The sequence below is a fragment of the Triticum urartu genome, chromosome 2, assembly GCF_003073215.2.
Source record: "Triticum urartu cultivar G1812 chromosome 2, Tu2.1, whole genome shotgun sequence".
NCBI lineage: Eukaryota > Viridiplantae > Streptophyta > Magnoliopsida > Poales > Poaceae > Triticum > Triticum urartu.
Window position 1 is genome coordinate 68,439,258 of NC_053023.1, and position 13,107 is coordinate 68,452,364.

Consider the following 13,107-nt stretch of genomic DNA (forward strand, 5'->3'; position numbering starts at 1 on the left):
TGGCCTGGAAAGCACAGAGCGCGCTCCCTGCCGCCGACGTGCCCGTGAGGCCGTTTCGTCGAGAGCTTGGAGTATCACCCAAGTCATACCAAGTTTAGCCCTTGAACGGAACTAGCGGACCAACCCGATGATGCCAAATCACCCAAACCTCCAGCCCGACCACTGCCTCGCCGTAATCGCTCGTCGGAGTTATCCCGTTCTCGGCAACCGCCTTGGGCCGGCTATAAAAGAAGGCCCCGAGCTCGCCTTCGACCCAGCACCACCCCTCCACCTCACCAGAGCCGCGCCCAGCCACTATGAGGACCTCGAGGAGGCCTTCTTCCCCGACTCCGGCCGCCCCGATCCGCTTCGGGCTCCGGCACGATTTTCTCCGGTAAGGGCACCCCTGCCTCCCAAACCTTGCCAGTAGTCTCCTAGTGCTCCCACTCTTCTGACCCTAGCCTCAATTTGGCGTCTGCAGCCCTCCTCGGTGAAATCCAACACTGCCCGAACCACCGTCCGCCGGAGTGGAGGCCGCCGTCGACGTGGTGCTCGCCGACGACCAACTCCACCACCCACAGATGCGGAAGAGCTCCGTGAACCCGTAGGTACTCTCCGTTTCCCCTACCTCGCCGTGGATCGACGCCGGCGACCACCGCAAGCCTCAGGCGCCGGTGGACTCTGTTTTGAAATTCACACCTGACGGGTGGGACCCCCTCGTCAGCCTCTCCTCTCTTATTCGAACCGTTTTCTAAAAACGCCTTCGGGCAAAGTACGCTTTCCCTTTTGGGTTGGCGTATTTCTAACTGAAGCATTTATGTTTTTATAAACTAGCCCTTAGATAGTTTTATGTTTATAACAGATTAGTCCCTGGACTAAAACCTTTATAACTTTTAAACAAAAGATGATTTTGAGTTGATTCTTTTTCTGTCATCTTTATTTTTCTATCTATTTTTTATCATATTTATTTGAAAAATATTTGAAAACAATTTTATGCACACACGGTATTTACGTTAGTATCCAATTTCTTTTATACCTTAGATACCGAAGGAGGTGACAGAATCGCAAACTTCGCCGAGCTAGACTCCGACTACTCCGAACCAGGTAAGCATGTTTGAGACTTTGATATGATGAGTGTTTTTCATGTTTGCTTGAGTAGTTTTCTCATGGCATGTTTATATAAGCATATTGTGAATGTTATATTGCATGCAAGGAAAGCTACAGGTGAGCTTCGAAGTTTAATGTGTTCATATGATGGTGAGATAACCTGATCATGTGGTGGCATGATAGGTTGTAAGCTGGTAATGTCGAAGCATGCCAGTCTTATGTCAACTGTGTAACTCCAGTGTTAACATGGATCAAGTCTTGTTCCCGTTTGTCCCCGTCCGTGCTACCACATGTTTTCTGCAAAGAATGCGGTTTAGTAAGTTGCAAACCTCTCTCCTTGTACACACCAAATAGAGGGGCCGTGATGAGGGTTCCATGGCCCTCGATTAAAGCCCGTCATCCGGTCAGGGGGCATGGGTGTTTCTAGTTGGGACCAAGAGGGGGGCACCCCTTAGAGCGCGCGAATATAAATTTGATCCCATGCTATTCGAGGTTGTAGCCTCCCCGTCTCAGAGTTTTTATTGAATGTTGCCTAGGGTGATCCCTGGCAGCAGAATGTGGAATGGGTGTGTACTGGTTAGATGTGTTTCTTCTAAAATACCGTAAACGGAACTAGTCCTTTGTGACTACTGAAATCCGTTGGTTGTGGAGTAACAGTGCAAACTCTACAGAGTCATAACCATTCGAGTAACCGTGTCCATGGCCAAGGACCTTGATCAACATATCAGTGCCAGTCTCCGTGTTTGTCTCAGTATCCGTCTCAGTGGCAGTCTCCGAGAATGAGCATGAAACCAAGAATGGTAAACCCGGATGAATGTTATTCCGGTGGATGGACTAACCGGTTTATTATTATGTACTAAGTATTTCCTTGGGATGATTTAAATTCATGAGCTACTTAAATTCAAATGACAAAATATAAGCCCTTTATGTGATGTCGCTCAGACGTCCGACTGCGGCATTCTTGTTATTTACTTTTGATATAAGCCCTTTATGTGATGTCGCTCAGACGTCCGACTGCGGCATTCTTGTTATTTACTTTTGATATAAGCCCTTTATGTGATGTCGCTCAGACGTCCGACTGCGGCATTCTTGTTATTTACTTTTGATATAAGCCCTTTATGTGATGTCGCTCAGACGTCCGACTGTGGCATTCTTGTTATTTACTTTCATTATAAGCCCTTTTCGAGATGTCTCTTAGACGTCCGACTGTGGCACGTACTGTCATTTACGTTTCAGTATAAGCCCTTTATGTGGTGTTGCCCTAACGCCCGACTGCGGCATGTTAATTTATTTTTACCTTGCGAGGCGTCGCTTCAGACACCCGATTGGTCTTCAGCTATTTTATTGGTATTTCGGGAGGACTACCACCTGACTTCCTTTTATTTATCGTGCAGTGCAAATTTATTACCTGAGTGTGCATTACTAATCTGCTCATGTGCATCATGTTTGCATTTGTTATATCTTATGTCCAAACTGTCTTGCGAGTACATTCAAAGTACTCACCTGGCTTGTTGATTTGCCCAGATGTTGATGAAGGCAATCTTATGGATGAAGAGTTCGATAGCGAGTCCGACGCCTAGAGGAGTCCCAGTCAGTCCCGTGCGATCCTGGAGTTGGTCACCTGTATTATATACGCTTCCGCTACCCAAATAAAATCATCAAGCCTCACTCCGACGCTTGATGAGTTGTAAGATTTTGGAGTCATGTCACCCACTACACTGTGACATATCCACCACCACTTTTATTACGAGTCAGTAGTTATGCCACCATACTCCTTTGTTTCATATCCGCCCTTATGTATAATATCAGTGTGCTTGTAATAAAATTGTTGAGCAGCCTCAGCTCAACCTTGTATAATATTTAATACTTCTGGATTTCTGTATCAAGGATTTGTCTGCCAGTAAGGAGGATTCTTCTATACTGGTCAATACAAGGGTCGGCTTTTCAATAAATGTTTTATTGGAAAACTGGTCCTGACAATCTTGGTATCAGAGCCAGGCTGACTGTAGGAAGCCACTAGGTGCGATCGCTAATCAGTTATTCACGTAATAAGTGCTATTTTTAACACTTTACAATGGTAGCAACTTTCTGTTAGTCATCATAAATTTATGAATTGACTATCTGGAATTTTTGTCTACTTTTGTAGATGGCTGGCAGCGACTGTGAGTCACAGGTGTTCGCCAATGTACCTGAGGGGTTTATCAAGCTTCTCGTCTCCATCACCAAGGTCGTGATCGGGCCATCGACTCGTCCGGAGTTCACACTCTACCAACACAAGATCAGCGACAGCGTGTCTACGTACCAGGCCGCGGTGCAATTCAAGGGAGGACGTTCTGAGACATGCCGCTTCCGATTTGTGGGAAGGGCCATGCCTACGGAGAGGCATGCCATGCAGATGGCTTCCCGTGAGGCGATAGCTCGTCTCCGGGATGCTCTTCCTTCGATGAAGACTCGTCGCTACCGCTATCTCCCATGCCACGTGCCATACACTTGTCACTATGCATTTGCTTGCGCTAGGGGAGAGATATATGAGGCTATTGAAATGTTGGTTGAATATCTCAAAGCTCTTGAGTCAGCTTTTGACAACCTCGTGGACGACCTTGTGGCTGCTCGTATGGACTTCGTTCAGGGTTGTTCCGCCAACAGGAGGGAGCTCCTCCATACAGCACCACCACTGACTTATGTCTCGTCCTCAGCCTCCTATGCACCTACCATCTTAGCCACCGCTCGCCGCCTGCCTACTACTGAGGAGTTTGACCAAGTCATTGCCCCTACTCCAGTCCGTGCTGCACCACCAGCCGCGCCCGCACCAGCTCCTCAAACCAGTACTTCGCGCCTGGAGCCTATTAGTGAGGAGGAGGTTGAGTCTCCAACATCATTGGGTCTTACCCTCGGCAGGCAGAAGGAAGTGTTTACCATCTCCGACTGAGTGCGCCTGGCAGCCGCGCGATGTACCAGCTTGTATGATATGTGTATTTGTATATAGGTTTGGTGAGAAGTAGTTTGTGTGCGCATCATGTAGGAACTCAGAGAAGTGCACTAGCCTAAATAACATGTCAGAAATGTGTACGCACATCCTGAGTGGTGTATTGTATAATTATGGCTTGCGTGTAAGATATGTACTGAGCGGTCCTTCTCCATGCGCAACCAAGTATTTTCTTGAAAAAATTTGGAGTTCTTAAAATTTCCGCCTTTGCAATATTATTTATTTTTGCCACTCGGTTTTTCTCATGAATTCTGCAAAAATACCCCAGAGTGGAAAATGCCTCGTCCCTGGACTCGTTCTATGCCAAGTCCGCTAGAGGAAAATTATGAAACCCAAACAAGTAACAATTTCACACAGGGACAGTAAAGTCAGCAAGGCAGTGAAACAGCATTTTCTCAAGTATGCCGCCTTTATGAACAAAGCCAGCAGCAGCATCAAGAAATGATGAACCATGTTATCAATATGGGAAATCACCGTGAACCATATCAGCAGCATTCCAAATTGTCTGAACTACAAAAGACACCTCCCCTAACGTTCTCTCACACTGATAGACCTCTTGAGGTCGATGATTGGCTTCAAGACATTGAAAGGAAGTTAATTATTGCATAGTGTTCGGACCGTGAGAAAGTACTTTATGCACCTCACTACCTCACAAGAGCAGCTGCATCATGGTGGGAAAATTTCCTACACATGCACCCCAATGAAAATAATATCACCTGGGAAGAATTTAAAGAAGGTTTTCGTGGGGCGCACATTCCCAGAAGTGTTATGAAGATCAAGAAAAGGGAGTTTGATGACCTCAAGCAGAGAAGCATGACAGTGACTGAGTACAATAGTCAGTTTACTCAATTATCTCGTTATGCCAACGAAGAGCACATGACTGAAAATAAAAAGATGGAAAAATTTCTGGACGGTCTGGCACCATCACTTAAATGCCAGCTGGTCATACACACCTTTCCGGATTTCAAAACACTTGTGGACAAAGCTATTACATTGGAAAATGAGCGCCGCAGCTTGGAGGATTTTCGCAAGCGCAAAAGGGACAAGACTACTCATGCTCGCAACAACCGAACAAGACTGATCTTCAGAAAATTGGAGCGAACAAACCCCCAACCAGTGCTCCACGCCCGAACAAAAAATTTCATGCAAGAGACAAGGATTTTACATATCGCCCAGGCGTTACTTGCTACGCTTGTGGAGAGGAAGGACACTATGCCAAACAGTGTCCAAAGCCAAGAAACTCGGCCCCCAAGCCAAACAACAATGGAAATAATTCAACACCCAAGCATAACAACTTCAACCCCAATAACAATCACAGGAAGGGTCGCTTAAACCATGTGACCAAGGAGGAAGCCCAGAATGCCCCGGATATCGTACTCGGTACGTTCCCTGTCAACACAATACCTGCCACGTTTTTGTTTGATTCTGGAGCTTCTCACTCGTCCATTTCAAAGAAATTTGCTTTGCAACATGATTTTTCGATACTTCCCTTGGAAAAATCCATGACCATCAAGTCCCCCGGGGTTAAGCAAATCACTCAGAGTTACTACTAATGTGTGGTTATTGAGATTGAGGGACTAAAGTTTCAGGCAAACCTCATTGTATTGGAAAATAAGGGACTGTATGTTATCCTAGGAATGGACTGGTTAACCACCAACAAGGGATTTATCGACTGCTTCAATCGGACTGTAATTCTTACTCACCATCACGGGAAGACGATAAAAGTTGCAGCTCAAGAAAGACCAATATCATGGCAACCAAAGTTGAACAAGGTGGACATTTCAGAGTTAAGAAAAGTTCCAGTGGTATGTGAGTTCCCTGACGTATTTCCCAAAGAACTACCAGGCATGCCACCAGACCGGGAAATAGAGTTCATCATTGAACTAGCGCCTGGAACCACCCCCATTTACAAGAAACCTTATAGAATGGCACCCTCCGAGTTGGTAGAATCAAAGAAGCAAATAAAATAATTACTGGACAAAGGATTTATACGGGCCAGCTCCTCACCTTGGGGTTCACCGGTATTATTTGCCAAGAAAAAGGATGGGACACTGAGATTATGTATAGACTATCGAGCCCTCAACATGGTCACCATAAAAAACAAATATCCGATGCCACGGATAAATGATTTATTTGACCAGCTCGCACAAGCCAAGGTCTTCTCAAAAATTGTTTTAAGGTCGGGGTATCATCAATTAAAAGTACGGACAGAAGATATCCCTAAGACAGCATTCACCTCCAGATACGGATTATATGAATTTACAGTAATGCCGTTTGGACTGACAAACGCCCCCGCATATTTTGTCCATCTCATGAACAAAGTGTTTATGAAATTTATGGATAAATTTGTTGTGGTGTTCATTGATGATATTCTGGTGTACTCTAAGACACCAGAAGAGCATGCGGAACATCTCAGAATTGTACTGAGAGAATTAAGGAAACATCAATTATACGCGAAATTCAGCAGATGTGAATTTTGGTTAAGACAGGTTGGTTTTCTAGGCCACGTATTGACTCAAGAAGGTGTCGCCGTGGACCCAGAAAAAGTCAAGGCCATACTTGGCTGGAAACCACCAGCCAACATAACAGATGTACGAAGTTTCCTAGGGATGGCTGGATATTGCCGAAGGTTTATTGAGGGGTTTTCCACCATAGCAAAACCAATGACACGGTTACTCAAGAAGGATAAGAAATTTGTATGGACTGAAGCTTGCGAGAAAAGTTTCCAAGAACTCAAAAGGAAGTTAACAACAACACCAGTATTGGTTGTACTAGACATACACAAAAGTTTTGAAGTATATTGTGACGCATCCCGGAAGGGCCTCGGATGCGTACTAATGCAAGAAGGCAAGGTAGTCGCATGCGCTTCCAGGCAACTACGAAAGCATGAAGAAAATTATCCTACTCATGACCTGGAATTGGCAGCGGTCATTCATGCACTCAAGGAGTGGAGACACTTTTTGCTTGGAAATCGTTGTGAAATATATACAGACCATAAAAGTCTCAAATATATTTTCACACAGCCAGAACTCAATTTGCGGCAAAGGCGCTGGTTGGAATTAGTGAAAGATTATGATGTTGGCATTCACTACCATCCAGGAAAGGCAAATGTAGTGGCAGATGCTCTTAGTCGAAACCCCAGCTCGGGCAACGACAGCCTACAGAACTTGAGACCTGAATTTCAGCAGGAGTTCGCCAAACTTAACTTGGTGATGGTCACTGAAGGCAATGTGTCAAATTTGGAAATACAGCCCACCCTAATGGAACAAATTAAGAAGGCTCAGCCTGGACACCCCAGCATCGAAGGCATAAAAAGAAAGTGAGTCTGGGCAAGGCTTTAGAATTCGTCATAGACGATAAGGGAATATTATGGTACGGAGACAGACTTTGCGTACCAAATATAGCGAACCTCAAACAACAAATTCTAGCCGAAGGCCACACCACTCTATATTCAATCCACTCTGGAGGAACCAAAATGTACAAGGACATTCAGGAAATTTTGGTGGCACGGCATGAAGAGGGATATAGCCACATTCATTGCATGTTGTGATTCATGTCAGCGCATTAAAGTCGAGCACCAAAAACCAGCAGGACTATTACAACCAAACAGGATACCTGAGTGGAAATGGGACGAAATTGGAATGGATTTTATTGTCGGACTACCTCGGTCACGACACGGGAATGATGCCATATGGGTCATCACGGATAGATTAACTGAGGTGGCACATTTCATCCCAGTAAAGACAACCCACACCACTCAGAAGCTTGCCAAGCTTTATCTCTCCCGTATAGTTTGTCTGCATGGAATTCCAAAGACTATAATATCCGACAAGGTACTCAATTCGTCTCTAAATTTTGGGATCAGTTACAACAAGCTCCGGGGACTCAGCTAGTATTCAGTACAGCATACCACCCCCAGACCGGAGGACAAATTGAACGTGTGAACCAAATTCTAGAGGACATGCTAAGAGCATGTGTTCTCACCTATGGAACCAGTTGGGAAGAAAGCTTGTCGTATGCCGAGTTCGCATACAACAACAGTTACCAAGCCAGACTACAAATGGCACCTTTTGAAGCCTTGTATGGGCGACGATGTCGTACCCCATTAAACTGGTCAGAAACAGGAGACAGCCGTATCTTTGGCCCAGACATGCTCAAGGAAGCTGAGGAGAAAGTTAGACTAATCAGAGATCGACTCAAAACAGCCCAGAGCCGACAGAAGAGTTACTACGATCAAAAACATCGTGAGGTCAGTTTTGAACCCGGTGAATATGTGTACCTGCAAGTATCTCCTATGAGGGGCCTGCAACGATTCAAAGTTAAAGGAAAGCTGGCACCACGATTTATCGGACCCTTTTGTGTGGTTGCACGAAGAGGCACAGTGGCCTACCAGCTAGACCTACCCAAAGAACTGTCAGATGTCCACGTCGTGTTCCACGTCTCACAGTTGAGGAAATGTGTAAGCAATCCGGAAAAACATGTATCTCACGAGAACATTGACATGAAACCAGACCTCACCTACGCGGAACGTCCAATAAAAATATTGGAAGAGTCTGAAAGAAGGACCCGTCAGAAAACAATTAAGTTTTTCAAGGTTCAGTGGAGCAATCACACTGAGGATGAAGCAACATGGGAAAGAGAGGATTTCCTTCGGGCAGAATACCCACACCTATTTGAGGATCAGCTGAAATCTCGGGGACGAGATTTTTCCTAAGGGGGTAGGTGTTGTAACACTCCAAAAATTTTGATTTGGTTTTATCAAATTCTTTATTTGATTTGAAGGAGGTTATTTAAAAAATTTCTAAAAGACTCTCCTTTTCAAAAAAAATCTCTTATGACAAGTATTTTTTTTGGGTTCATCCAAATCTTGATCTTCGGTCTTGAGGGTTTTTCATCTTATATTGGCTCAACACAAATAAGGTTGGAAGGTCTTTACAATTTATTTTTAATAAAAAGAATTCCTAAATTTTGGATTTATTCTTCCCCATTCAAACAATGCCCTCTTGCCATGACCTATTTAAAATATTTTGTTCCAAAACCCACCTCCATACTTTGGATCAAGCCAAGCATCCAATTCCAGCAAGTTTCAACCTCTTTTAAATTGTATTTCTATTTATCTTAACCTCAAAATCATTTTCTGTCATTTATTTGGACTATGGTGGTTTACAAAGGAACTACCTAATTTTCTTTGACTCTTGATCCCAAATAAACTTCTCTGGCTAGTCCTTAGTACTCTCAACCTAGATCCATCAAGATCCACTGGTCCACAGTTCAAATTTTTCAAATTTTGCTTGCTGCAAGTTTGGACCAGATTTGCTTTTTTTGGTGAAATTCATTCTTTTTCTCTTCCTAAAAATCTGAGATAAATCAGGCAGCCCCTAGATGCATCAAGAGACCACCTCACCAAGTCCCAACTCCAGAAAAAAATTCACGTGCCTAAATCATTTCGTCGAACAGTTGGCGTGCACTGTTCCTGTCAAAATTCAGAGTTTCAGTGTTTTGGTTCAGTCGTCAGTGTTGTTTTCTTCAGAACTTGGCGTCGATCTCGCCAGTGCGCGCGTTGGCTCCTTGCTCACTGCTACCCCTTCTTATCCATCGCGCCGCATGGTTGCCTGGACGGTTGTGAGCGTCGGCGGTGAGCTGGCAGAGGTGCATCGCCCCTGTGAGCGGCGGCAGCAACACTCGCTGCGGCTGCTAGAGAGGCGCAGCGTGGAACGGCGCCGTCCAGCACCGCCCACACCACCAGGCACCTCCGCGTGGCCGTCCCCTCCCCTGTACGTGCTACAGAGCCGTCGTCGTGGCCTGGAAAGCACAGAGCGCGCTCCCTGCCACCGATGTGCCCGTGAGGCCGTTCTGTCGAGAGCTTGGAATATCACCCAAGTCATACCAAGTTTAGCCCTTGAACGGAACCAGTGGACCAACCTCCAGCCCGACCACTGCCGTAATCGCTCGCCGGCGTTATCCCGTTCTCGGCAACCGCCTCGGGCCGGCTATAAAAGGAGGCCCCGAGCTCGCCTTTGACCCAGCACCACCCCTCCACCTCACCAGAGCCGCGCCCAGCCACTAGGAGGACCTTGAGGAGGCCTTCCCCGACTCCGGCCGCCCCGATCCGCTTCGGGCTCTGGCACGATTCTCTCCGGTAAGGGCACCCCGCCTCCCAAACCTTGCCAGTAGCCTCCTAGTGCTCCCACTCTTCTGACCCTAGCCTCAATTTGGCGTCTGCAGCCCTCCTCGACGAAATCCACCACTGCCCGAACCACCGTCCGCCGGAGTGGAGGCCGTCGTCGACGTGGTGCTCGCTTGCCGACGACCAACTCCACCACCCACAGACGCGGAAGAGCTCCGTGAACCCATAGGTACTCTCCGTTTCCCCTCCCTCGTCGTGGATCGACGCCGGCGACCACCGCAAGCCTCGGGCGCCGATGGACCCTGTTTTGAAATTCAAACCTGATGGGTGGGACCCCCTCGTCAGCCTCTCCTCTCTTATTCAAACCGTTTTCTGAAAACGCCTTCGGGCAAAGTACGCTTTCCCTTTTGGGTTGGCGTATTTCTACCTGAAGCGTTTTTTGTTTTTATAAACTAGCCCCTGGATAGTTTTCTGTTTATAACAGATTAGTCCCTGGACTAAAACCTTTATAACTTTTAAACAAAAGATGATTTTGAGTTGATTCTTTTTCTGTCATCTTTATTTTTCTGTCTAGTTTTTATCATATTTATTTGAAAAAAATTGAAAACAATTTTATGCACACACGGTATTTACATTAGTATCCAATTTCTTTTATACCGTAGATACCGAAGGAGGTGACGAAACCGCAAACTTCGCCGAGCTAGACCCCGACTACTCCGAACCAGGCAAGCATGTTTGAGCCTTTGATATGATGAGTGTTCTGCATGTTTGCTTGAGTAGTTTTCTCATGGCATGTTTATATAAGCATATTGTGAATGTTATATTGCATGTAACGAAAGCTATATGTGAGCTTCGAAGTTTGATGTGTTCATATGATGGTGAGATAACCTCATCATGTGGTGGCATGATAGGTTGTAAGCTGGTAATGTTGAAGCATGCCAGTCTTATGTCAACCATGTAACTCCAGTGTTAACATGGATCAAGTCTTGTTCCCGTTCGTCCCCGTCCGTGCTACCACATGTTTTCTGCAAAGAATGCGGTTTAGTAAGTTGCAAACCTCTCTCCTTGTACACACCAAATAGAGGGGTCGTGATGAGGGTTCCATGGCCCTCGATTAAAGCCCGTCATCCGGTCAGGGGGCATGGGTGTTTCCGGTTGGGACCGAGAGGGGGGCACCCCTTAGAGCGTGCGAATATATATTTGATCCTGTGCTATTCGAGGTTGTAGCCTCCCCGTCTCAGAGTTTTTCTTGAACGTTGCCTAGGGTGATCCCTGGCAGCAGAATGTGGAATGGGTGTGTACTGGTTAGATGTGTTTCTTCTAAAATACCGTAAATGGAACTAGTCCTTTGTGACTACTGAAATCCGTTGGTTGTGGATTAATAGTGCAAACTCTGCAGAGTCATAACCATTCGAGTAACCGTGTCCATGGCCAAGGACCTTGATCAACATATCAGTGCCAGTCTCCGTGTCTGTCTCAGTATCCGTCTCAGTGACAGTCTCCGAGAATGAGCATGAAACCGAGAATGGTAAACCCGGTTGAATGTTATTCCGGTGGATGGACTAACCAGTTTATTATTATGTACTAAGTATTTCCTTGGGATGATTTAAATTCATGAGCTACTTAAATTCGAATGACGAAATATAAGCCCTTTATGTGATGTCGCTCAGACGTCCGACTGCGGCATTCTTGTTATTTACTTTTGATATAAGCCCTTTATGTGATGTCGCTCAGACGTCCGACTATGGCATTCTTATTATTTACTTTTGATATAAGCCCTTTATGTGATGTCGCTCAGACGTCCGACTGTGGCATTCTTGTTATTTACTTGTGATATAAGCCCTTTATGTGATGTCGCTCAGACGTCCGACTGTGGCATTCTTGTTATTTAATTTTGATATAAGCCCTTTATGTGATATCGCTCAGACGTCCGACTGTGGCATCCTTGTTATTTACTTTTGATATAAGCCCTTTATGTGATGCCGCTCAGACGTCCGACTGTGGCATCCTGATTATTTACTTTCATTATAAGCCCTTTTCGAGATGTCGCTTAGACATCCGACTGTGGCACGTATTGTCATTTACGTTTCAGTATAAGCCATTTATGTGGTGTCGCCCTGGCGCCCGACTGCGGCATGTTAATTTATTTTTACCTTTCGAGGCGTCGCTTCAGACACCCGATCGGTCTTCAGCTATTTTATTGGGATTTCGGGAGGACTATCGCCTGACTTCTTTTTATTTATCGTGCAGTGCAAATTTATTACCTGAGTGTGCATTACTAATCTGCTCATGTGCATCATGTTTGCATTTGTTATATCTTATGTCCAAACTATCTTGCGAGTACATTCAAAGTACTCACCTGGCTTGTTGATTTGCCCAGATGTTGACGAAGGCGATTTTATGGATGAAGAGTTCGATAGCGAGTCCGACGCCTAGAGGAGTCCCAGTCAGTCCCGTGCGGTCCTGGAGTTAGTCACTTGTATTATATACGCTTCCGCTACCCAAATAAAATCATCAAGCCTCACTCCGGTGCTTGATGAGTTGTAAGTTTTTGGAGTCATGTCACCCACTACACTGTGACATATCCACCATCACTTTTATTACGATTCAGTAGTTATGCCACCATACTCCTTTGTTTCATATCCGCCCTTATGTGTAATATCGGCGTGCTTGTAATAAAATTGTTGAGCAGTCTCAGCTCAACCTTGTATAATATTTAGTACTTCTGGATTTCTATATCAAGGATTTGTCTGCCAGTAAGGAGGATTCTTCTATACTGGTCAATACAAGGGTCGGCTTTTCAATAAATGTTTTATTGGAAAGCTGGTCCTGACATGACGCAACATGTTTTTGATGTTTAAATACGTTCAATTCTTGGATTGACTGTGGGGTTAGCCAGACCAACTCA